Genomic DNA, 24990 nt, shown 5'->3' with positions numbered 1-24990 from the left:
GGACAGAGAGGAGGCACCAGTGAAACCACGGTGCTCCATCCTCCGTCCTTGGTTCTCGCCTGAGTTCCACCCCTTCCACCGTACCTCACCCCACCTGACACTGCACGGGACCCCATCTCCAGCTCCGGTGGTGGCCTGAGAAGCCTCCCAGGGCCATTTATGCTTGGAAGGTCTGTCTCCCTCAGCCAAAGTGCCCAAAGCCCGCATTCCTGCAGCTCCAGGCCCTCCCACAGACTGCTCCCAGGGAGCATTCTCAACTAATCAAATGAACGGCTATCACTTTCACCTAATCCTACTTTGTCTAAACACGAAATTTCTGAAACTCCTGTCTGCTCCTTCCCCCCCCCCCCCCCCGGCCCCACGGTCATTCCACCATGGGCCTTCCCTCCAAATTAGTTCATCTCTTTGGCTTCCCCTTCAAAGATCACTATTTCATGTTTGTGAGTTCACTGCCTGTGAACTCCCCCTGTGGAACTTCTGTGTACCTTCCTTACCTTTCCCATTGGACAACGGTATCCTGTGCTTGGCATGTAGCAGGCGCTCAATTCATGTGTGCAGAACGAACGAACACATAATGAATGAATGAATGATACTGGTCAGTCAGTACCTGAGGCGTGTTTTCTGGGCAATAAATATATCCATGTGTATACTAGGTGTGGGCTGGCTTATCTGACAGTGAGAGGAATGAGTGCACTCTGTGTTGCATCTGTATATTTTTGCATTGTAATTTACAAGAGGAGTACACTGTGGGTGTGCAAACACACCATAGATATACGTATGTGCAGGGTGTGCCCATGTGTCCCAAGTGTGGGGACCTGTGCATGAGAGCCTTTGTGTGTCAAAGGGCTGCCATGCTCAGGCCAGCAGGATAGGAAGCTCATTTGTCGGTTCCTCCCCACACCCCCAGCTCGTGCCAGGTAGAAGAGGCTACACTGAAGATGGGAGTGGGCTGCCACCACCGCTCCCCCACCCTGAAAATTCAAAGTTCTATGCTGCCCAGGGAGGGAATGTCTGCAGAAGAATATGTATGTGGCCCATGAGTCCCTGAGGTGAGCCCCCTAAGGTCCACTCTGCTAGGGAGGTGGTAGTAGTGGGGAGGCAATACTGTACGATATCACATGGAACCCTTGGCCATCAACACGAGGAGAGGTTTGAAATAAAAGAGACTAATCCAATTGCATTTTTTAAGTGTCCACATGTCTAAGTCTCTAAATTAAAGACTTGGTTGGCGCATGTCCCACTGGCCCAGGACTGTGAGTACTGGGAGGCTGCACCCAGCACCCACTGGTGCTGATCCTGGTGTCTTGTTCTGCCAGAGCTGAAGCTTGAAGCTAAGGTGAAAGGGTGTAGGGGGAGGAAGCAGCTGTCCCACTTGTCCTACTCTATTGGCCAAGGCTAAGAAAACTCTCCCTTCCCCTCCCCCAAGGAACCTTCCAGTCCAGAAAATTTCATCCCTCCCCCTTCAGATGTTTGAGGATTTGAAAGTGAGAGGTGGGGAGAGGCTCATTTGCATGTTCAGTCACTCTCCCCGGCAGAGGAGTGAACCACCTCCCCAAGTCCCTCAAAATAACCTCCCTCTCCCAGGAACCTGAAACCAAAGAAGCCGTCACCACAGAAGGCCCACCCTGCTGTAGATCAGAGAGGCCCACACCAGGGGCTCCCCTCCCCAGTGTCCTTATAGACATATCGGGGCACAGATTCCGTGGCCCAGAGCCCTAGGCACTGTCTTGCCAGCGAGTAGGGGGCTAAGGACTACACTCAGACACTTGGCTTAAGGAATTGAGGTGCCTGGAAACCCTTAATAACAGGTGGTGAATTTCACCCCACCCCACCTCATCACTGTACAGCTCTAGTCAAAGTCCGCTGATAGGGTGGCAAGAGCTCCGCCCCCTTGACTCCCTTCGAGGCTACTGTAGGATCCCTGGCTTCCAGGGCCTGTGCTACTTGGGCTGAAAGCAAAGCCTCTGTGAGAGCATATGGCCCCTGGATGCTGTTTGCAAGTGTGTGTGTGCCACCGGAGGGAGCAAGCAAGCGAGGGCGTCTACATCCCCCCGCCTGCAAATGCACACCTCTGGCTCTCTGTGGTTCTGACTTCATTTCAAAACAAAACTAGCAAAACACAAGTGGTTTGGGCTGCTCCTGCGTCACCACAGCTGGGCCCCCTTCTGACGTAAAGACCCTTTCTGGGGTTGTCACTGGAACACGTCAAGCAGTGTCCAGCACCCACCTACCTGAGCCTCCTCTATAGGAAGCATCTCCTATGTGAAAGCCATGTCCACAATCTCCGTGAGTGAGTTTAAATCTACACCAGTTCAGCTGAGCCAATGGCTCTCCCTGCATTGGTAGTAACACCCATGGCATTTTCACACACACCAGGAAACATGGGGGCCAGATGGTCAGCTGGGCTACAAAGCTGAGTTCTCCTCCTCCAGTTCTTTGTCCCCTCTGAGCCAGCTCACTCCTAAAATACCCAGTCCCCCATGAAACCTTTCTGGAATTCTCTGGAAAGGAAGTGACAATTTCCTTCATGCCATTTCCCACTCCCTCAACACTCCTCCCCCACAACCACAAACAAAATGGAAACTACCCCAGGAATAGCTGTACCCTCCACTGAAAAACAGCCCCTCGTCAAGCTAATAGTCATCCAGCAGCAAATTTGCATGCTGTACCAAGTGGCCGGTGGCATGTATTTTTAAGAGACAGAGGGCCAGAGTCAGGGATCCAATCTCTAGCCATGGACGGAGCAGAGGTAACCCATCCATGGGTTTCCCACACAACCTTGATTCAGATCACGAGCTGAACTCTCCTCCTTGAGCAAATGCCCAGTGAAGGGGCCTCAGCCACAGCTATTTTGTCTCCCCTATTCCTTTCTTTCCACCACCTCCTCCATTTGACATGAAATCAGGAAGAGGGTGGGGGAAAATAAAGGTTTTGCAAGCTGTGTTGTTTGGGGTTTTTTTGTACTTATTTACAAGAAACCCAGTTTCCCTCAGTCACTGCCTGATTCCTGCATAGGGCTTGTCACATCTCTGGTGGTGAGGCGGGCCCAGAGCTCTTCTCCAGCTGCCCCTGACCTTTCTTAGCTCCAGTCTTGTCCCTACATTCCCAGGCCCTGAAGTGTCCCAGTGGAGGGGCAATTAAGGCTGCAGAAGATAGCAGACCACAAGTAGAGAGATGTCCCCTCCTCTTTCTCCAGGAGAACCACCAGCCCACCCACGGTGTGTGGTATACGCTGTCCAGTTTGGGGGAACAGGAGGTAAGCCCTCTCCTGGCTGAATCCCAACAAGATGTGTGACCCTGGAAAAGTCAGCCATCTTTCTGGTCTGTGGTTTCTGTCATTCTTAAAGCCGGTGAGGGCTCAGGGTAATCTAGGCTTAGCAGATGCTCACCAGGAAGTCTTTGAAAATTAAAAAGCACTCATCCAAATGGTGAGTTTCAGGTGGCCTCCCAGAGAGCAAGGGAGGCTGGAGACCCCATGAAGCCCCCCCACCCCCGGAAGTACCCCCCATTGGCTCCAGAATATAGGATGGGGCTGGAGGCTTCCAGTTGTTGGCTTGGAAGGGGCTGGCTCCTTGCCTAGGCTGGGGGCCCCTCAGGGAGGGGCAGGCTGCTGTGGTTGGAGGAGTGCTCCCAGTCCTCTGTCCTCACCACCTTCACCCCGCCCTAGCCCTTTAGGTTGTGGTTATGTGTCAAGAAGAGCACTACAGAAGCCCAATGGGGAGGAGGGGTGGAGGAAGGTGACTGAAAAAGGGAACCTATTTCCCCAGCTTCCCTGACTCCCAGGGCCCTTGCCTGAAAAAGCCAAAAGAACATTCCCTGGAGGTGCCTGTGGCCACCACGTCCTTGTCTCTATTGCTCCAGGAAAAGGGAGGAGGCAGAGGTGCACTGAGTAAGACCTTCTGGAAAGTGAAGGACAAGCTAATGAGTGGGAGAACACACTGCAGGGAAGGGGGGCAAAAACAAATCTGGGGCAGCTACTGAACTCCAGTATGGTGGGCTGCCAGCTGGAGCCTAGGGGGGACCCCAGAAGCCCCAGCAGACCATAAGGGCATAGGCCTTCCAACCCTAAGGTCCACCTTTGCCTTATGGTTCAGGACAGTCCCTTCCTCCTCTGTGAAATGGGGATACCCACACTTGCTCAAAGAGTGGTTGTGACAAGCCAGTGAGTTAATGTAGGTGAAAACTGTCTGTTATGTCCCAAACATGTTTTTCCATTTCCCGGTCTGATTTGTGTCTTTTTGGCCATGATCACTCATTAAGTAGTTAGCATATCTTTACCTAGATGGACGGAAGAAAGGGAAATGAAGACGGTGCAATGAAATGAAAATGGAGGGGGGACATAACCAGCAACCATAAAACTTAAGGCAGAGAGAGGAAACCAGCCTGACTATGGGGAGAGGGGACTAGCTGGGGAGGAGTCAGGGAGATCAGCTGGATAAGTGCATGTGCCCGACAGATACCAGGTAGCGGAATGTGAAGATATGGAAAGCAACTGGGAGTTATTGCGGACTCCTGATTAAGAGAGGGGCACAAAGCAAGCAGTTATTTGGGAAGATTGGTTTAGTCTGATGTATGTGTGGAAGAGATGAAAGGAGACCAGGTGGGGAAGCTGGAACCCAGGAAGTGAATCCCAGAGCCACCCCCAAGGAGAAAAATGACAGAGTATGGAGTAATACAGTTGTTGTAGCGACCCCAAGGTATATATAGCCTGCTCTGGCTGTAAGAATGTTAAGAGATATGAAGTGATTAGGGCAGGTAATATGGCAAGAAGATGAGTTCAGCTTGGGCATTTTGAAGGTAGGATTATCTCAAAAAACCCAGGATTAATGGAGGAAAAAAAGAGGACCCAGGGAATAATTTTCTAAACACAAACACACACAGACACCTTGACAGGCCTTCAGTGGCCAAAGGAGCAGGCCTGGCCTGGTGAGGCTGGCAATCTGGACAAATACTGTGGCAGAAATTCACACATGCTGAATGAAAAGTGGCTTCAAATGGCACACACCTCACCCCACCACGCCCCCAGGAAGGACTGCTTGCTTCCATAGGAGTGTGGGGAGTTGAAAGAGGGAGGGAACAAAAACACTGACCAGACCAAGCGGATGGATGGCTCAGTTGGTTACAGCATGAGCTCTGAGCAACAGGGTTGCCGGTTTGATTCCCACATGGGCCAGTGAGCTGTGCCCTCCACAACTAGAATGAAGACAAGGAGCTGCCGCTGAGCTCCCAGGCGGCCGGATTGCTCAGTTGGTTGGAGCGTGCACTCTCAACCACACGGTTGCCGGGTGCGACTCCCGCAAGGGATGGTGGGCTGCGCCCCCTGAAACGAAGATTGAACAACGGCAACTGGACTTGGAGCTGAACTGCGCCCTCCACAACTAAGATTGAAAGGACAACAACTTGACTTGCAGCTGATGGGTCCTGGGAAAGACGCATTGTTCCCCAATAAAGTCCTGGAAATACACACTGTTCCCCAATAAAGTCCTGTTCCCCTTCCCCAATAAAATCTTTTAAAAAACAAAAACAAACACTGACCAGAGACTTATTAAATCCATTAGTGGGTTTTTTTAGAAGCTGGGGTAAATCTGTGACTCGGCACTGACAGTATATTAAGTCAGATAATTTTTACTGAAGGGACAGTGTCTTTTGTCAAAGCCCCTGCCAGCATGTGTCCTAGAAACTAAGGCAAAAAAGAAAAAAAAGAAAAGAAAAAAAGGAACTAAGGCAAAAACCTCCTTGCTCAGATCTAGGACTCCCCCAGGTGGGGGCGGGGCACACTGGGTTGGCTGTTTGCTTGCTTCTGGCTGCCCTTCCAAATGCACCCTCTCCCCTGGCCACTTCCCAGGTCAGCAAAAGCAAAGGGAAATCCAGTGTTCCCTGCATAGAGGGGAAGGTGCAAGGAAAGATGAGGTGGAAAGATGGCCTGTAGTGGGGTGGAGGGGGGACGTGGACACATAGGGAGGGCAGCTTCAGCTCTGATGTCACCATGAGCTCCCAGGGGTCTCCTTCCCTCTCACCCACACTGCTAAAAGCCTCTCCTTGATTCAGTCCCAGAATATCAAAGTTAGAAGGGACCTGAAAGATCATCACATCCATCCCTCTTATCATCCAGCGGCAGTCACTGACTTCCCGAGGGAGAAGTGACTTGCTCAAGGTCACACAGCTAGTTGCTGTGACTCCCAGGGGATCTTTCTTCCTCCTCTCTTCATTGTCTCTCAGCATCGTCAACAAAGCCAACCCTTTTCCTCTGGTGAGCATCAACAGCAGGCAAAGACCCAGGGCTAGCAAATAACAATGAGGCCACACATGTGCAGAACACACTGAATTTTTGCAGCAACTTCCCCACCTCAGTGCTTTTATTCACACTGTCTCCTAGGCCTGATATATCCTTCCCCAATTTCTGCGACTCCAGTTCCCACACAGCATCAAGATCTGAAGCAAATGCCTTACCTGCTTTCTCCCCACCTGGTATATTCTTCTTTCCTCCTCCTCCTCCTAACACTTTAGCTTGATTTCTTAGACTAAAGTAGGGATCATAAACTATGACCCAGGAGTCAAATCCAGCCTGTCATCTGTTTTTGTATGGCCTATGAGCTAATAATAGTTTTTACATTGTTAAAGATTGGGGGAGAAAATCAAAAGAAGAATCTTTTGTTCCACATGAGAACTATACAAAGTTCAAATTTCAGTGACCACAAACAAAGTTTTATTGGAACACAGCTGCTCTCATTTATTTACCTACTGTCTCTGGCTGCTTTTGCATTATAAGTTAGGTTGTTGTGACAGAGTTCGTATGGGCCACAAAGCCTAAAATATTTACTATCTGGTCCTTTGTATGAAAAGTTTACTGACTCCTGGACTAAAGGTTTTACTCCCCTTCAGTGTGAATACATTCACCAAGTTCATTTCTGAGAAGAATATCACAGAGACTCAAAGGTGTCGGGAGGGAGGTGTGGAACACCAAATACAAACTTGGCAGCTTTTCATCACAAAGAAAGTCCTGGCCCTGTCTTTGCCCATGGTATGACCTTGAGCAAGTCACTTCTGTTTTGTGGGCCTCAGTTTCCTCAGCTGCACAATGAGGAGGTTGGGCTGGATGGTCTAAGGTCCTTTCTAGCCCTATGATTGAGAAAGTCAGCAATCTGTTGCATCTCCAATTCACACAGTTTTGAGTAGGCACAATCCTGATGATTTTCTCTCAGAACACGAGCTTACAGAAGATTCCCCTGCCCGGCTGTGGTTTTCCGCTGCCAGTGTGGGCCTCCCTGACTCCATACTCACCCGGCCCACCCCACCCTTCCCTTCTGCTGACCAGTCTGCCCTTCTCTCAGAATTTCTCTCCCTGCAAAATGAAGATGGCCTTCTCCGAGAGAGCTTCCCATCTGATCTGGTGGGCCAGAAGCCTCCATTTTTTGTAAGGGGGTGGAGGCAGGGAAAGAAGGGCTCTCAGTTCTCACCAGCCTCCCAGGGCCCACAGCCAAAAGGCAGGAGGTAGGGCCAGCTTTCACCGCACCCCTACTCTGCCAGAGGAAACAGCCCCTCTCTGCCACTTCCTGTCCCAGGGGTTTCAGCAGTTTCCCCTTCAGGGCCTGCTGGCCCTCCCAGCCCCGCCCCCGCTCCACACAGGTCAGAGAGCACAGAGAAGGGAGGGGCCTTTTGGGTGAGTGGGGAGGATCCCTCACAGGAAGACTGAGGAAATAGCTGTCTATACAAGGGGACACCCCAGCAGTTCCTCTGCCACCTTGCTTGGGCTGGAGGAGCAGGGACCTGGGAGGGAGTTGGGGCTGTCTCCACAAACCCTCTCTTGTTAGCAGATGAGAAGAGGTGAGTTCATCACCTTACCTAGCACTTCACCTCGGGGTCAGAGAGAGCCTGGCTTTAGAGAATTGGCTAAGAGACTGAACTATAAATGCTGAGGTCAATGTCCACCTGGGCAGCCCTGGTGGCTTCAGATGGAGCGGTGGGTTGAAGCAAGAGCCTGGGAAAAGCAGCCAGTAATGGGGGTTAATTTGGAGGGGCAGGTGACGCTAACATCAATGTTACTTCACAATTTTGCATGATATTGTCCGTAGCACCAATGGACTGAGGCAACAACGGAGAGCAAAGTATTCTGTGTGGGTCAAGGGTCCGGGTATTTTCCTGGGTGATACAATAGGAAGCTATTACATTCCATAGCCAAGGCTGATTCGGTGTGGTGACTTCCACTTGTAAATGCCTCCCAGATGCCCTTGCAAGGTGGGGCTCCTAGCAGTGGGGCTCTGTGCCCGTGAGGAATCCTGTGGGCAGGTGACCAGCTCTGCCAAGCCTTCCCAAGGCTATGGGTCAGAGGAGCAGTAGCAGCTTAAGGCCCTGGACCTCTGCCCAGTTGCCAGTCCTCTTGAGGGCAAAAGTCCATGATGATGGTTCTAGAAGCCTTGATGCCTGGGATAGGGGCCTAGTAGTGGATAGACACAATCAGCTTCGTCCGCCTGAGGTAATATTTTTCCACGAGGTTCAAGTAGTAGTGAGAGAAGCTAAGCTGCCCCCAGAAATGATGGTTCTGGGCATGCCAACAAAAAATGCATGGGAAGATGATCTTCACACCTCTCTTGGCTCTGAGAGATCATCCATCCTTTTGTGCCTTTGGCCAAGAGCCCTGCCCAGCCAGGCCTCTTGTCAAAAGAGCAGAATCTTGCTTTCCCTCTTCCCACTTCCTCTACAGCCCCCCAGGGCAAATAGGACCCAGCGACCCAGTAATAGGGCCTTATGGCCTGGGAGTGCCTGCTCCACACAAGCCTGTTTCTTCACCCCTGCAACTTGTATAAATATTGCTTCACAGCTGGTATACAGGATGCCAAGGAAGCCTCAGAGACAACATCTGGATGTGCACCTGGGTTCCTGCCAGCCCCTCCCAACATCTGCAGTGCAAACCCAGGACCAAGGTTTGGTTAAAAGCCCAACTCAAAGCTGGTGGCACGTGTTTGGAAAGCACATCTAGACTGGGCGGAGGGGGTGGAAGCACTTGAGATCAGTGCCAGCTCAGGGCAAGTGCTTGTGGTGTTGGCACTGATCTGAGCTAGTGCTGGACCCAGGATGGCGGGTGTGGCCTCTGTGACCTCGGCCATGGGACTGTTGGGCGAGGGACAGAGGGGAGTGGTTACTTGTTTAAATGTAGGCAAGATTTTCTTTTGCACCCTCTGATAGCATTTCAAGTTGTTCCCTCTGCTTTTGGGGAAGGGGGCCAAACAGCAAAAGTTATAGGGTAACAGGGTGGAGCACAGGGAAGGTGGCAGGGACCTACATTTACTGGGTACAAGCTGTGGGGCTGGTGTCGTGCCAGGCTCTTTACTACGTGGGCTCTGTCCTTTACTTCTTACAACAGCCCTACAAAGTAGCTAGTCAGCTGGGGTTTGAGCCCAGGTTCATTTCCAACTATTTTGCCCTTGGAACTTTGTTTTCAGTGAAATTTCTTTTGGTGAGAATCCTCTTGTGTTAATAGTTCCATTTAAAAAACAGCAGAAGTAGAACAAACCAACAACAAAACAAAGAGGCAACCAACAGAATGGGAGAAGATATTTGCAAACAACACCTCCAATAAGGGGCTGATATCCAAAATATATAAAGAACTACAACTCAACAAAAAAACAAACAATCCAATTAAAAAGTGAGCAAAGGACATGAACAGATACTTCTCCCAAGAAGACATACAAATGGCCAACAGATATATGAAAAGATGCTCAACTTCACTAGCTATTAGGGAAATGCAAATCAAAACCACAATGAGGTATCACCTCACCCCAGTCAGAATGGCTATCATCAACAAGACACATAGTAACAAGTGTTGGAGAGGCTGTGGAGAAAAAGGAGCCCTCATACACTGTTGGTGGGAATGCAGACTGGTGCAGCCCCTATGGAAAACAGTATGGAGGTTCCTCAAAATACTAAGAATAGAAATACCATATAACCCAGGAATTCCTCTTCTGGGTACCTACTCAAAAAATGTGAAAACATTTACCCATAAAGATATATGTACTCCTACATTCATTGCAACATTATTCATGGTGGCCAAGACATGGAAACAACTGAAGTGTTTTTCGATAGGTGATTGGATAAAGAAGATGTGGTACATATACACAGTGGAATACTACTCAGCCGTAAGAAAACATGAAATACTGGCATTTGTGACAACATGGATCTTGAGAATATCATACTAAGTGAAATAAGTCAGACGGAGAAAGTCGAAAACCATATGATTTCACTCATATGTGGGATATAAAACTGAAAGCAACATTGGAACAAGACAAACAAATGAGAAACAAAATCTCATAGACACAGACAACAGTCAAGTGGTTTCTAGAAAGTAAGGGGGTGGTAGAAAAGGGTGAATGTGGTCAAATATATGATGATGGAAGGAGATTTGACTTTGGGTGGTGACTTGAAACCTATATAATTTTATTAAACAATGTCACCCTAATAAATTTAATTAAAAAAACACCATATTTCCCATAAGTATATATACATACACAAAATTTAACAATTTCTAAGGAGAAAAAATTAAAATTAAAAACAGCAGAAGTGAGGCTCAGAAAAGATTAGGTAGCATGACCAAGTTACCACTGCCTGTCAAGATTGGAGGCAGAACTCAAACCCAAGACTGTGTAACCTTGATCCTGCAAAGGCCATGCTTTCCCAACTGCCCCATGCTGGTCAGCATGTGCTCAGATCCCTAGCTCAGGCCTTGCTCACCCAACTTTGAAGGTTCAGAGCCTCTATGATGCCCTTTCAACAAAAGCTTCCCAAGCCAGTGTCCCATCCCCCTTGAGGCCTCAATTTCAACTAAAGCTACATGTGATAAGTGAATCCTAACTTCCTGGGCCAAGTCTGTACCAAAATGGTGACAAATTGAGCCCCTGTAGCCAGCTGTGGAGAAAGGGTATTGTGGAGCAGGAGGCTTCCAGCTCTGTTATGAAGGAGGCTGATGCTATTCCTGTACCTCAGGGGCCTACAGTTTCCAGAGAGTTCCTGGCTCCAAATCTGGAGTGGCCACGGCACGGTCCCTGCCCCAAAAATATACACTGGCTCTCGGCTTACACATAATGTAAATGTGAGTTCTTATCTTGGGGTGTTGGTTCACATGTTTATTCAAATATTTATGGAAAGTCAGCCCTGAGCACTTCACAGGTGTCAGGCCCATGGCCAGGGGTTTACCACTGGGCCCACCCTATTCTTCTCTGTGGTAGAACTTCATATCTAAGTTTTCCGTAAGCTGGGTTAGCCAATCTGCCTGAACAACTTTGCCGGATTTTTCCCCCCGAAACAATATTGTAACAAATCTCTCTTCAAAACTGAGCTCCAGAGGTTGGGGAGAAATTGGGAGTGACTGTTACTGGGTACAGAGTTTCTATATACGGTGATGAAAATATTCTAAGATGGATTATAGCGATGGATGTACAACTCCCAGTATACTAAAAGCCACTGAATCATACACTTTAATTGGGTGAATTATGTGGTATTGAACTATATCTAATAAAGCTATTACTTTAAAAAACAAACAAACAAACAAACAAACAAACAAAAATGAGGCCCAGAGAGGGGTAGCAGCTTACTCAAGGCTACACACAAGTTGATGGAGCAGCTCAGGCCAGACTCCAGGTTTTCTGATTTATGACTCTGGGGCTCTTTCCCCCTATCAGCCTCCCCGTAACCCTAAGCAAGGATAACTGCCAAGGTTCAGTGAGTGTGCAAGGCAGGGCCAGCCCTACGTGTGAGGGCTGGCAGCTGGACCTAAAGCAACAGAATAGGCAATGGAAAATGCTCTAGAACAGGAGCTTTAATTTAGGTCTGCCATGAGTGTGGCCATGCCCCTATCTGGATGCCAATGTCCCCATCTGTAAAGTGAAGCAGATGAGTTTGGTGACCCCTTGCAAAGGTTCCACCAGCTCCGAGGTTCTAATTATAAAGCACTGCAAGATGGAATAGAATGGCATGTCAGCTATATGGTCCTTCTCGGAGTGCTGCAAGAGGTCTTGGACACAACTAGGTGTTCCAATCAATGCTCCTCACTGCTAGTGATGACCAAGACTTTGCCGTGAGAGATAAATTCTCTCATACAATTCTACTGGGCCTTTCTCCATGGTGAGGGCAGGGGGTAGCTTGGTCCTGGTTTCCTTGCCAGCAGTGCTAGGTGGGAGAATAACCTATAATAGAAACCAATTGATCATGCCCTTTGGAAACGGCAGGAACCAGGTTCTTGGCCTAGCAGGCAGCCCCACCTTGTGCTGAGCTTGCCTCCACAGTGAAGGGAGTGATCACTGATGGATGCTGGTCTAACTCCTGCTGGACAGGATGTTTCCACATCAAGTCCCACTTCCTGCAGCTAGGCCTGGCCTCCGGTTCGCCCCTTCTCCTGCCATCTGGTCGCCTGCCCTCTGCCCCCTCCCCTTGCTGGGTGTTTACAGGCTGCCCTATCAGCCTGGGGAATCTGGGCCTCACCCAGCTGGCTGCCCCGCCCCACCAGCCTGCTCAGGGCCCTACCTGCTGTGGTTTCGTCACTACAGGCAGTCTGGAGAGCCCCCACTCCCCACCCCCACAGGAAGGGGGTGTGGATGACGGCTCTACTGAAACCTGAATATTCATAGTGCTTTATCCACCTTGCCCAAGCTGGGGGAGAGCATGCTTTATTTCTTCTATATTGTCATGTCTGTCTTCAGGCTGCTGGGGCAGGAATGCGGTACTTGGGCTGCTGAGGGGACTCTTTGGCTTGGAGTGCCCCTCAGCTCTTTTGTTCTCAGCCACTAAGAGATGAATGGGGATAACACTGAAAAGGCTCTGAGAGGACAGGCAGAGTTTTTTTGTTGTTTTTTCTTTTTTTTTAACAGCAGAGTACCATAACCACTCCAAGCTAAAGGTGGGGAGGAATGAGGAGCTGCAGGCTGAGTGTGGTGGCGGAGGAAAGGCAGGAGAATCCATGGGCATGGCCTCAAGCAATCCATGCCCAAACTTCAGAACCTCATGGGTCCCACACTGTCTCCATCCCACCCTGGGATCTGCTCACCCACCCAAAGTCCAACAACTTTCCCCCAGAACATAGGGCTTAGATTTAAACCAAGGAAGGGGACAGGATGGGGACAGTAAGCAAATGAACATGTTGCAGGTAATAGATTTCCCTTCCAGCATTTGGAGTAAGATGCTGAAAGTCCAAGTTCTGACCAGTCCGTTGGCAGGTCCCACAGGGACAGGGCCTGCTTGCCAAAGCTGACCAAGCTCCACAGCAGGAATCAAAGCCACAATCCAAACCTTGCTCATCTTCCAGGAGTTTCCATTTCATTCACTGATAAATCAATTAAATATATTTAGACAGTAGATTGCAACACTCACACTTAAGATAAAATGCCATATACTTCAAAGAAATTTTTATGAGACTGTGTACTTCTAGGTGTATAGCAAACAATTCAATAATTTGGAGCACTTGAGTGGGAAAGTTTGGAAAAACTCTGCTCAGGCAATTTTGCCATTAATGGGCTATGTAACAGGCATGCCATGTCACGTGGCTCTTGCAGCCTAGGGCCTCCCTCCCCCCTCTCATGCTACCCAGAGCTTCTCTCAAGCTTACTGACCTCAGTAGCAGCCAGGGCTCCACAGGCTGCCATCCCATCTCCCCAGGAATGATTTTCCCACCATTCAGACATATAAGCCATTTAATGTTCATGTGTTAATGAGTTAATATGTCACCTCTCTCTTGAACACATTTTCATTTTAAAACACCATCTGGAGCTACCTTGCTTTAACCTAAGGAGTGGCTCCAGAGCAATAGGGTAGGTGAGCCAGGGGTGTTTCTTGGTGGCTCTGCCTCCCGTCATACACATATTAGCCACGGAGGGACAAGGCCTTCACTATCTATTCCCAAAGCCTGTGGTCTCTGTTAGGAAGTCATACAGAGTAGATGTGAAAGCCTTTGAAAAAGCTAACAACTAGGCATGGTGCAGCAGAAAGCCCACTTGACTGGGTGGAGATTAAGTTCCAGTCGTGGCCCTGCCTCTGCCTACCTCCTCCCTCAGCCTTTGAGCTGGTACCAACTCCTACTCCAGGGCACACGTTTAGATCTATGGCTATGGCCACACCAGCCATATTCGGCAGAGCTCTACAGTCCAAACTCATCTACTTGGTTTCCAAAGGTCCTTTACAGTCTGACCCCACCCTACCTACTCAGCCTTGTTTCCCATGATTTCCCAACTCAAGCCTGGGCTTCAAGCCCAGTGGTCTCCTCATGGTCCCCTGAGGAAACATTCCAGGCTCATTGACAGAGTTTCTCAGGCTTACCATGCCCTTGCTGCTCTGTTTTGGTTTATCAAATAGTACGCATCCAGCAAGGTCCCAACCAAGTTCCCCAAACCCATGGAGCTAGTTATACCCTGATAACTAGAGTTCACACCCATGGAGCCTCCTTCTCTAAACTCCCATAGCCCTTAAATTCCACAAGATCTCTTAATCCCACAAGTCTTGAATTGCTCTTTAATTGTTTCATGTGTATGTCTTGTTTCCTCAACAAGCAGTAAAATCCATGGGATCAAGGCCTATCTCATCTTCTCTTGACTCTAATGCAGACATGGGCATTCATTAATTAAGTCCATGTCAATTCTCAGCCTGCGTAAGATCTCTAGAAAAGAGACCCCAGGTCCTGATCGGTACAGTCTAGGGGTGGGGTTAAGAATAGTTAGAGGGCAAAGGTCTCCAGGTTCAAACAGTACTTGTCCACTTTTGCTGCAAGCCTCTGTTAGGGGAAACACATAACAGCTAGAGCCATTTATTCCAAGCAGCATCTAGAAGGCAGCTGATGATCAATCAGGTCATCATCAAAGCACTGTCTCTTTGTACAAAATCAGTGCTTCTACCCCAGGGATACTGGGTACTGATTTCGTTACTGGACCCTTGGAAAAGACTTCATGATGCTGGATTAGTTCTAAAAGCTAAAATGATTCAAAAGAATGGGATGGATGGATAACTATATGAGAACAAGCTTTTTTTTTCTTTTTCTTTTTCTTTTTTAAGAGGCCTTTTGTTGTCTAGACAGACAAGACTGAAAAAGGACATGGCTGACATCTGTAAAATGATGTATAGAGCAGATAATCATGGACCCATTCACCAAAAATGGATTATTCTCATACACCGTTGGTGGGATTGTAAATTGGTGCAGCCACCATGGAAAACAGTATGGAGATTTCTCGAAAAACTAAACAGAGCTGCCATAGAATCCAGCAATTCCACTTCTGGGTATTTATCTGAAGAAAACAAAAACACTCATTCAAAAAGGTATATGCCCTCCTATGTTCATGGCAGCATTACTAGTAACAGCCAAGATATGTAAGCAACCTAGATATCCATCAGTAGATGAATGGATAAAGAAAATGTATTACACACACACACACACACACACACACACACATTATTCAGCAATAAAAAAGAATGAAATCTTGCCATTTGTGACAACATGAATGGACCTAGAAGATGTTATGCTAAGTGAAATAAGTCAGAGAAAGACCAATACCATATGGTATCACTTACATATGGAATCTAAAGAAAAACAAAAGAAATGAATAAACAAAAAACAGAAACAGACCCATCGATATAGCGAACAAGCTGATGGCTGCCAAAAGGGAGTGGGGGGATGGGAATAAAACATAAAAGATAAAAAGATAATAAAAATAAAAAATAAAAGAATGTTAGGAGCAACATATATAATTATAATTTAGAACAGACCCAATCAGTTCTTTACAGATATAATACTCAGATATTTACAAAAGGCCATAAATATTAGTTTGGTGCATTACAAAAAATGGGTTATAAATGCAAAGCAAATAAATAGTCCTATTTTGCAAATCCATAGTAAAGTTAAGGAATTTTTTAGACTACCAATGAGAAGATTAAGCATCTTCTAAAATGACAGTAACATCAGGGTCACCCATGGTTATAAAATAAGACCACAAAAACACAGCCAAGCGTATCTGTTAAAGCAATTAATAAATTCAGATATAAAAAGATGATATCAACAATCTGATTCTAAAATTCATATGGAATTGCAAGTGACTTAAAATGGGGGAAAAAGAAAACAACTTTGAAAACGAACAAAGTTGGAGGGCTACCACTACTGGATTTCAAGAATGATTATAAAGCTACAGTAATCAAAACAATTGGCAATGGTATAAAGATAAATAGTTCAATCAATGAAACAGAATATATAGAGGTCAGAAATAAGCCCACATATATAAGGACAATTGCAGTAGACTAATGATAGCTTTTTCAATAAGTGGGGATGGAATAATTAGATATTCATATGTAAAAAGAAAACAAATGAATTTGGATCCATACTTTTCACCGTACCGGAAAATTAACTTGAAATGGATCATAGACCAAAATGTAAAGCATAAAACTCTAAAACTTCTCAAAGAAATTACAAAGAATCTCAAAGAAATCTAAAAAAAATCTCAAAGAAATGTCTTCTCAAAGAAAGACAAAATATTCTTGACTACGTGAAGAGTTCTTAGATACATACAAAAAAATAAAAATTGATTAGTTGGACATTATCGAAATTAAAAACTTCTGCTCTTCAAAAACACTGTGAAGAGACTGAAAAGACCAGCCACAGGCTTGGAGAAAATCTTTGCAAAGCATGTCTCTGATAAAGATCTTGTATCCAGAATATATAAAGAACTCTCAAAACTCAACTACAGGAAAAAGAAAATACAAGACAATTTCAAAATGGGCAAAAGATTTGAACAGACATCTCACTAAAGAAGATATATGGGTGACAAATAAGTACATGAAAAGATGTTCAACATCATCATTCTTTAGGGAAATACAAATTAAAACCACAAGAGATACCACCGCACACCTGTTAGAATGGCTAAAATTAAAAAGACTGCCCACACCAAGTTTTGGCGAGGATGTGGAGCAACCGGAACTCTCATATACTGTTGGTAGGAATGTAAAATGGTGCAGCCACTTTGTAAAACGGCTTGACAGTTTCTTCAAAAGTTGAACCTGCAATTTCTGTATGATTCAGCCAATGCATTCCTACGTATGCAACCAAGAGAAAGAGACATATATAGCCATAGAAAGATTTGTGCAGAAATGTTTATAGGTAGCAGCTTTGTTTGTAATAGTCAAAAACTGGGAGGGGAACCCACCAAATGTCCATCAACTGATAAATAAATAAACGATGTATGGTATATCCGTACAATAAAATGGAATGAAATACTGATGTATATAACATGGATGGATCTTAAAATAAATAAATATGCTGAATGAAAGAAGCCATACAGAAAGAATGCATGCTATAATGATTCCACTTTATATAAAACTCTAGACAATGCAAACTATTACAATGAGTAGTAAATAAGCTGTAGAGCTCTAGTGCACAGTATAGCGAATATAGGAAAATATTGTATTATATTAATTAAACTTGCTAAGACACTAGATCATTACCACCATCACTAAAAACAGATAATTGTGTAAAGTAATAGGAAGGTTAATTATCAGAATGGCAGTCATATTACAATATATAAATGCATCAAATGAACATGTTGCACACCTTAAATTTACACAGTTATATATCAAATATATTTATAATTAAAAAAAGAAAATGCATACTAATCAATAGTGACAGAAAGCAGATAAACCGTTGCTCATGATGAGCATGAGGGACTGCAAAGGTGCACAAGGAAACTTTCAGGGTGATGGTTTCACAAGTATATACATATGTCAAATATTATCAAATTGCACCTTTTAAATATGTGCAGTTTCTTGTATGTCAATATTACCTCAATAAAGCCCTTAAATAAAGAGAAAGTAAAAGGTCCCCATCCTGGATAAAAGAACAGCAGCAAACACTTAGTGTGTAAATTTTACTAAGTCACATTACAATGTAATTTAACTATGGAGAATTTTATTTTGTAACAGCAGTAAAGACAAAAGAAGCAAACACCATGTTCTCCTAGAAAACACATTCGTTGGTGCCACCAGTAGAGACAAATTCTGAACCTTGGGACTTACTGAGTGTGCTGATTCTAGTGGGTTTATGTTGTGTTATCTTTTGCTCACTCTCATGCCAATGTTATTGTCCACATTGCTTGGAATGCCCCTATAGCACAGTCCATGCTTTCTCTTTCCTCTTTTGAAAAGCCATCTGCCCTCTCACTTCCAAGAAGTCTTCCCCAGTGAAGCTGAGAAGAAGAATGATCTTCCTCTAAATAAGCCATAGGCCCCATCATCACCCAATCTATAAACCTGAAGTGCCCTAGGCTGGTTGGCACTTCAGCTCTGCCTGCTGTGGGGCTAAGTGCGTATGTATTACTACAGCCCTAGAATTGGGTTTAAATCCTTCACAGCAGAGGGCTGGGCGGTTCTGTGTGTGCGCACGCGTGTGTGTGTGTGTGTGTCTGCGTGTGTTTAAGATTAGCGTGGCGCCAAAAGTGGTCACCTAATGAGACAGGTGTTTTCTGTGCATGGATTCTCAGAGAATCAGCAGAGCTGAACTAGTCTCTTATCCTCTGAGGGCATTATGGGAAAAAAGATATTATCTCTTAAATGTATGTCTAAGTACCTCCTTGTTATCAGGTCATCAGGAATTTGGGGAGGTTAAGACTAATTGCCCACTGTCCCATCCCCTGAGGCCTAGCAGCTCTATACTGAGGGATGAGAACCAAGGGACTAAGTGAAGTGGCTCAGGGGTGGTCCAAGTTTATCCTGGGCCTCCTGGCCCTGCGGGTGGCCACAGGCTCTTCAAGTGAACAGTGCATTTGATAGCAGATGGAACCTCTAAGTTCCTTTCTGGGAGGCCTTTGGAATGGGAATGTCTAGGAACTCTTCTGGCCAAAGGCAGTACCCCAACCACAACCCCAGGGCTCTGGGCTTTGGGCCAGACTGGAGCCATTATCTATTCTAGCAAAAGGAGGGAGAAAGTGAGCAGTGTTGGCCAGTTGGCTCCCAGAGGTTAACATTCAGTAGTGTAAAAACAACAAACTGATGATTGCTAAATATTTGCCAGGGGTAGAATGTGAGTCCTGCCCTCAGAGGAACTAACTTACTCTGATTCCTGGACCAAATGATACTCAAGATGAAAGTGGTGAAAAGACGGTAATGTTAATAAAAATATTAAAGACTTGGCTTTCACTCTTCACCACAGCACTGCCTGCCACTAGGAAAGACTATAACACACACACACACACACACACACACACACACACACACACACACACACACCTTCTTCCACATCCCCTCCTTATCCTGTGTGATGAGAGCATTAGCAAAAAGTTAGCAGAAAGATCTGGAAAATCTCCTTTTTGATTTTTGAAATGGGTATGACGTGCCCTCCAGCACTGCCAAAGAACCAATTGATCCCTGGAGCCTGACGAAGTCAAGGGTGTATGAAAGGGAAATGATAACAACAACAACAATAATAATAGCCACAAGAATAATAAGTTAGCATTTATTGAGTGGTTACTATGTGCCAGGCACCATGCTGAGTGCTTTACATGCATTTTTCCCTTTAATCCTCACTCCAACCCTGTGAGGTGAGCACTGAGACCCAGAGTGGTTAAGTGATGAGCCCACAGTCACACAGCCAGTAAGTGGTAGGTCTGGGATATGAAAGCAGAGAGCCTGTGCTATTCCCCTCCTCTGGAAAATATGCTTCTCATATTGGGTTAGACTAGAAGAGGAAAGGAAGCTTCAGGAAGGGCAGGTGGACTGAAAAGCAGCAAGTGCCAGAACCGGAACAAGAAAATGATCCATCAGGAACGTGGGATCCTAAGACAAAGCTTACTCAACCAGAGCAAGGTTGCTTCTTGCTGGTCTGTCTGAGAAATGTTCTGGCACTTTCCCTTGCAGACCCTCCTGCATGAAACACCCTTCCTTGCTGCGCAATCCTCCTTCTTACCCTGGAAGCAGGCTGGGGTCTCTTTGCAAAGAAACTCACTTTAGGACACAATTTCCCAGCCAAGAAGTCAGGGCACTCTGGTGTGTTCCTGCGGTGTTGCAGTGTCCTAGGGAGGGGGCAGGACAAAGGGGCAGTGAGAGAGGAAAAGTGATGCATGGAGGCTGTATGTGTATGTAGGTGTTTATATCCAATTAAACCCAACAAGGGCCAAGTCCTCCGTCTCCACCCAGCCAAGGGAGACACAAAAGCAGCAGAACAAATATATGGCTAGTTTTTGCCCTTGCCAGGTGGTCTGGGTAGCAACACGTGGGACTCTCCAGACCCTTTGGTTCCCAGACGGATGAGAAAATAAAAATCGCTGTCCTCCACCCGAACCTCTGGGCTTCCAAAGAACTCCCAGAAGCCTGGGGAAGTTGGGACCCAACCAGCCTGTGCCTGCCATGAACACCAGTAGCATGTCAGTCTTCCAGTCCCTTTGGTGCCCCCTATCTTTCTTTTCCCTCTCTTCTCACCAGGGCCTGTGTGTGTGTGTGTGTGTGTGTGTGTGTGTGTGTGTGTGTGTGTGTGTTGGGGGGGTTCAAACTGAAAATCCCCTCAGCTTGGGTGGCAGGGAAAACCTGGCCATCCTTTGTGTCTTTATCAATACAGGCTGGTCTCCTAGTCTGGGCCAGCTACTTTATATCTCCTGGAATAGAGATTGGGGTCTGCACAGAGCTACCCGCTAGCTGACCTGGTCTTTTATGTGACATGCATTTGCCAAACCAATTATCCAGGCTTCCAAGGTTAGTCTATGGCCAGGGAAGGGAGAAAAAGGTGTGTTTTCTTCCCTTTCTACCTACCCAAATCTCCCCCATGTTGCCCCACCCCACTTCAAGGCCTAGCTTGAAGTGCAGCTCTCACAAAGCCTTCCCTCCCTCCTCTAGCTGCTGCTGACCTCAGAGCCCTGGCTGCCTCTGGCCCCTGCTCCAAGGAGCACAATTAGCACCTGACCAACCATGGGCCTAGCTGCTTGTCTCCCCTCTGATTGTTTCAGTGTCTTTGTCATCTCCCTCCACCTCCTTCGCACCTCCCACACAACACCTAGCACAGGTTGGGCACACAGTAGGTGTTAATAAATGTCTGTTGAATGGAAACTCAGCAACCCGTATGAGGTCGGAACCCTCACATGCTCCTCAACCATCAGTTCCTTGGCAATCAGTGCTGGGGCCCAGGCTACAGGGCATTAGTGGCAGGGCCACGATTACAGGCCACACGAAGCTCGGCAGCCAGAGATTTGCAGGCAGGTTGGTGTTGATGAGAAAAGCCCCTGACCCCTAGGAAAGCGCCCATGGGATTCTGGGTACCTCGGGTGAGTTTCTTTTCTCCCCTGCAGAACTAGTTTTCAGTCTGCGAACCACAAAGAAAATAAATGGGCAGTGAAGCCAGAAACATCTTTATAGTTTAGAAATCCCACAGAGATAACCAAGCCCATGTTGGGGTCAGACCCAAGACTGAGGAGAGAAGGCTGCCCAAAGCCCTTCCCAGCTCAGCAGGGACCTTTGGGAGATGCAGGGGACATGACAGGCATGGGTCCTGCCACTCCCGGGACTAGAAGAGTGTTTGGGGTTCACCCTAAATAATGCCAGCCTGCCCTGGAACCCAACAAATGATGCTACTGAATGCTCGTCACCTGCAACCCATGCAGGAACCAGGTCTCCCAAACCCAAGGACAGGTCTCCGTTCAGGGGAGCATCCAGACCAGAACCCAGCCAAGGGTACCCAGGCAAGGAGAGGCCTCCAAGTCTGGGGTACCTAGTTCCCCACACTGGCTCAAGGATTCCAGCCTGGCTTTGACTTATGGTTATTTCTATAGATGACCTAGCCACTCTCCCCGGCCCCTTTCACATCTCCCACCCCAACTGTAGCCCACACCAACCATATATACAATCTGAGAACGTGGGCAGTGTCCTCTTCACTGACATATTTTCCTCACTGCCACTGGTGCCTGGTCCGGGGACTAGCTCTTAGTAAATGCTTGCTGGGTTGAATCTGAGCGTTAGGCACTGCATTAGGCAGTATCACCACGCTAGCCCGCACTTACTGTGTGGCATACATGTTTCTGATAAGCAACTTATGTGTATTGATGTATTCAACCTTCAACTCAACCTTATGAGGTAGGTCCCATTAGACAGATGAGGAAACTGAGGCATGCAGTTGACTGGGATCACAAGGCTAGTAAATAAGGAAGCTGGATTTAGATGCAGACAGTCTGGCTCTAGGGATTGGAGGGAAAAATGAGAAAGTTGGGGGTGGGTGGTGAGGACCAAGGCCAAGCTTAGGAGCAGGGATTTCTCTGGGAAAGCACTCTCCTCAGCCTTTGTCTGGCAGGGCCTCTTGGGGACAAAAGCCCTGATTTTTGCAGGCTAGGGGCATTTTTGCACATCCTACCAATCAGGCCCATGAAAGACAGACCACAGCACCCTTATTTTTAACTCCCAATATAGGATAGAGGCGACAGAAGCCACAGTGCTACCACTTAGCCCTAAGTAGGGGGAGGGTGGGTTACAGGCCCCCAGCTTGTCCAGGGGTGGGCGCCAGTTCCTGAGCAACGAGGGAGCAAACAGTGCAGCAGTGGGAGGAATGCCAGACATAGTTGCAAACAAGCCACTCCTTCGGCTCACAGTGGAGGCTGGGTGAGGGTGGCAACGTGGAGCCTACTCAATGCCCCCCTCCCCCCACAAGACATCCCAGCCTTTGAACCCAGGCTCAGTGACAACCATATGCAAGGAAGCCTCTTCCCTACACCAGCCGGCATAGGAAGTCATCCAGGACAGCTCAGTCCTTCACTTAACTCAAGATAACTCCCTGGTAGGCTGTTTCTGCTCTGGGTCCACTGATTTAATGTGAGAAAGCGCCTTACAACTGGTTAAACTCTGTAACTAACTGCAGGGCATTCTTGCCAGGCATATGTGTTCCCTGGGCATTTTCAATGCCAAAGGGGAGAGCTAGATCTGTTCCCTGCACCCCCTTCCCACCTGGCACTCAGGCCAGGGGTCATCTCACGGGGTGAATCCCCGATGGGCGTGCCCACCAGCTGTTCAGGGCCCAGCAGTGGCGACTCAGGCCCTGGGGTGGTGACCTCACTTCCGCTCCTACCTCCCCACCTCCCCAGCACTCCTCCCATTTGAGGCCCCACCAGGCAAAAATCGAGAAGTCCAAGGTTAACTGTTCCTCCCCACTTTAAGAGCTAATTAAAATGATTAGCCACAATGAACTGTCAAACATTAACCAGAAGAAGCTGCAGGACCAGACAGGCCTTAATCTCCGTCAGAGGGATGAGGGGCAGGAATCAAACGGCTATCAAATTCCCTGGCTGAGGTGTGGTGGTGGTGGGAGCAGCCAGGGAGAACCTGGCTGAGCCAGGAGCCAAGGGGTCAGGAGGTGACTCTGGTCGTAAAGGCCACGGCCCCGCACACAGTAGTGAGGAAAGGGCGGCAGAGTTAGGTGCGGTGGAGGGACCAGGAATTCATAAGGGCACTACCGCCTCAGCAGTCTCCAAAAGCACGGCACTGTCGGCAGGGGATCCCGCGCTGTGTGGATGCGGACTTCCCTAGCCGGCAGCTGAAGAGGGAACAGAGAGGCGGGAGAAGTCGGGAGAGCAGCGGGAACGCGGCAGCGGGAAGGCAGGCGGCTGGCTCACACGCAAACTCCAGTCCCCGCCAAGAGGTCTCTATTTTGGCTATTGAATTATTCGTGTGTGTGTGTGTGTGTGTGTGTGTGTGTGTGTGTGTGTGTCTTTTACCCTAAGACGCCTGGCCCCAGTTTTTGTGTGTGTAAATTACCCTACGGCGCCTGGCCCCAGAAACCCCATGGGCCACCGGATAAATCTTAACAGCCCCGCTACAGTCCCGACCGACCCCCTGTCCTCGAGCACCCAGCTTCTGGGGGCCTGTTGTCGCGACCGAACCCGTCAAGGAACCCGGGCTGCCCAGGGCACGGGAAAACTAGCCCCCCCACCCCGACTCGGAAAGTTGATTCTGCTTCTAACCCGGGATCAGGAGCCCAAGTTCCCGAACACACACACGGTGGGGCGAGGCAAGGGCGGGACTCAACACGCCGCGCTCTCCCCGCCTTCCCTGGGCCCCTCAACCCCTTCACTCTGGGGCCCCGGCGCCCCTGATCCCGCCTTCAGGCAAACTTTTCGAGGTCCCCGAAGGCTCGGAAGAACCCGCGCCATCGACGTACCTGAGGCGGAGTGGGCTCGGTCGCCCGGCCAGGTCGGTCGCCGTGCTCCCCTCCCCGCTCCGGGGGCCGAGACACGGGTCCCCAGCCCCGCCAGCCCGCCTTCTCCCCTCAGAAGCCTGGCCGGGCAAGTGGCGCCGGGACTTCGGCGCCGGCGAAAGGAGAAGTGGAAGTTGAGCGCGGCGCCGCGTCGGTCCCCGCGGCCGCCCCCTCCCTTCTTCCCTCCCTTCTCTCCTCCCTGCCCGCCTGCCCCCGCGTCCCCGCGCCCGTGACTCACCTCGGCGCGGGGGCAGGCCGGTCGGGGCGGGCGAGGCGCAAGGGCTCTCCCACACGTCGCGCCGCCAAAGGCAAGTTGGAGGGCGAGATGCAAATACCAGGTGAATCGGCGGCGCCCCGGAGAAAACGACTCCGGGGGGCGGGGTGGACTCGGGCGGGGGGGCCAGGCCGGCGGCAGGGGCGGCGGGGGCTCCCGGGGAGGGGGCGCAAGCCAGCGGAGACCTGCGCTGAGACAACCGAGCGAAAGGGGAAATTGCACCAGAGCCACACACGTCCCCGCAGGCGGCTGCTGGGGCGGGCGCGAAGGAGGCTGGGCGGGAGGGAGGGAAGAGCAGGAGGGAGGGACCGACGGGAGGGACCGCGGGCTAGCGGGGTGGGGGAGGGCGCGAGGGAGGGAGGAGGCGTCTTGGTGGAAGCAGCGTCCCTCCATCCGTGGCCCGCTGCAGGCGACAGTAAAGCAGGGAGAGCCGTGCCAGGGTGGTGGTGGGGGTCCCTCGGCCTGTCCTTCCCCATTTAGACTCTCTCGTCCCCCGGGGACGGCGAGGGCAGGGCTGCCGCAGAGCCCAAGGGAAGTCGAGCCT

General features: G+C 48.7%; 1 protein-coding gene across 3 annotated transcripts in view; it reads right to left on the bottom strand.

Moving 5' to 3' along the window:
- Window positions 1-24657, bottom strand: part of ELF4 (E74 like ETS transcription factor 4) — a 40812-nt gene extending 16155 nt beyond the window's left edge. For 2 of the 3 annotated variants that reach the window (XM_033108275.1, XM_033108290.1), the window contains exon 1: window positions 24137-24276. The gene's annotated coding sequence lies outside the window, so the exon portion shown is untranslated. Of the gene's footprint in view, window positions 1-24136; window positions 24277-24410 lie in introns of those variants that run through there. The other variant, XM_033108283.1, reaches the window with a different exon arrangement.
- Window positions 24658-24990: the final 333 nt, after the last annotated feature.

The sequence above is a fragment of the Rhinolophus ferrumequinum genome, chromosome X (genome assembly GCF_004115265.2).
Source record: "Rhinolophus ferrumequinum isolate MPI-CBG mRhiFer1 chromosome X, mRhiFer1_v1.p, whole genome shotgun sequence".
Taxonomy (NCBI): domain Eukaryota; kingdom Metazoa; phylum Chordata; class Mammalia; order Chiroptera; family Rhinolophidae; genus Rhinolophus; species Rhinolophus ferrumequinum.
This window is presented reverse-complemented; position numbering and strand designations above follow the sequence as displayed.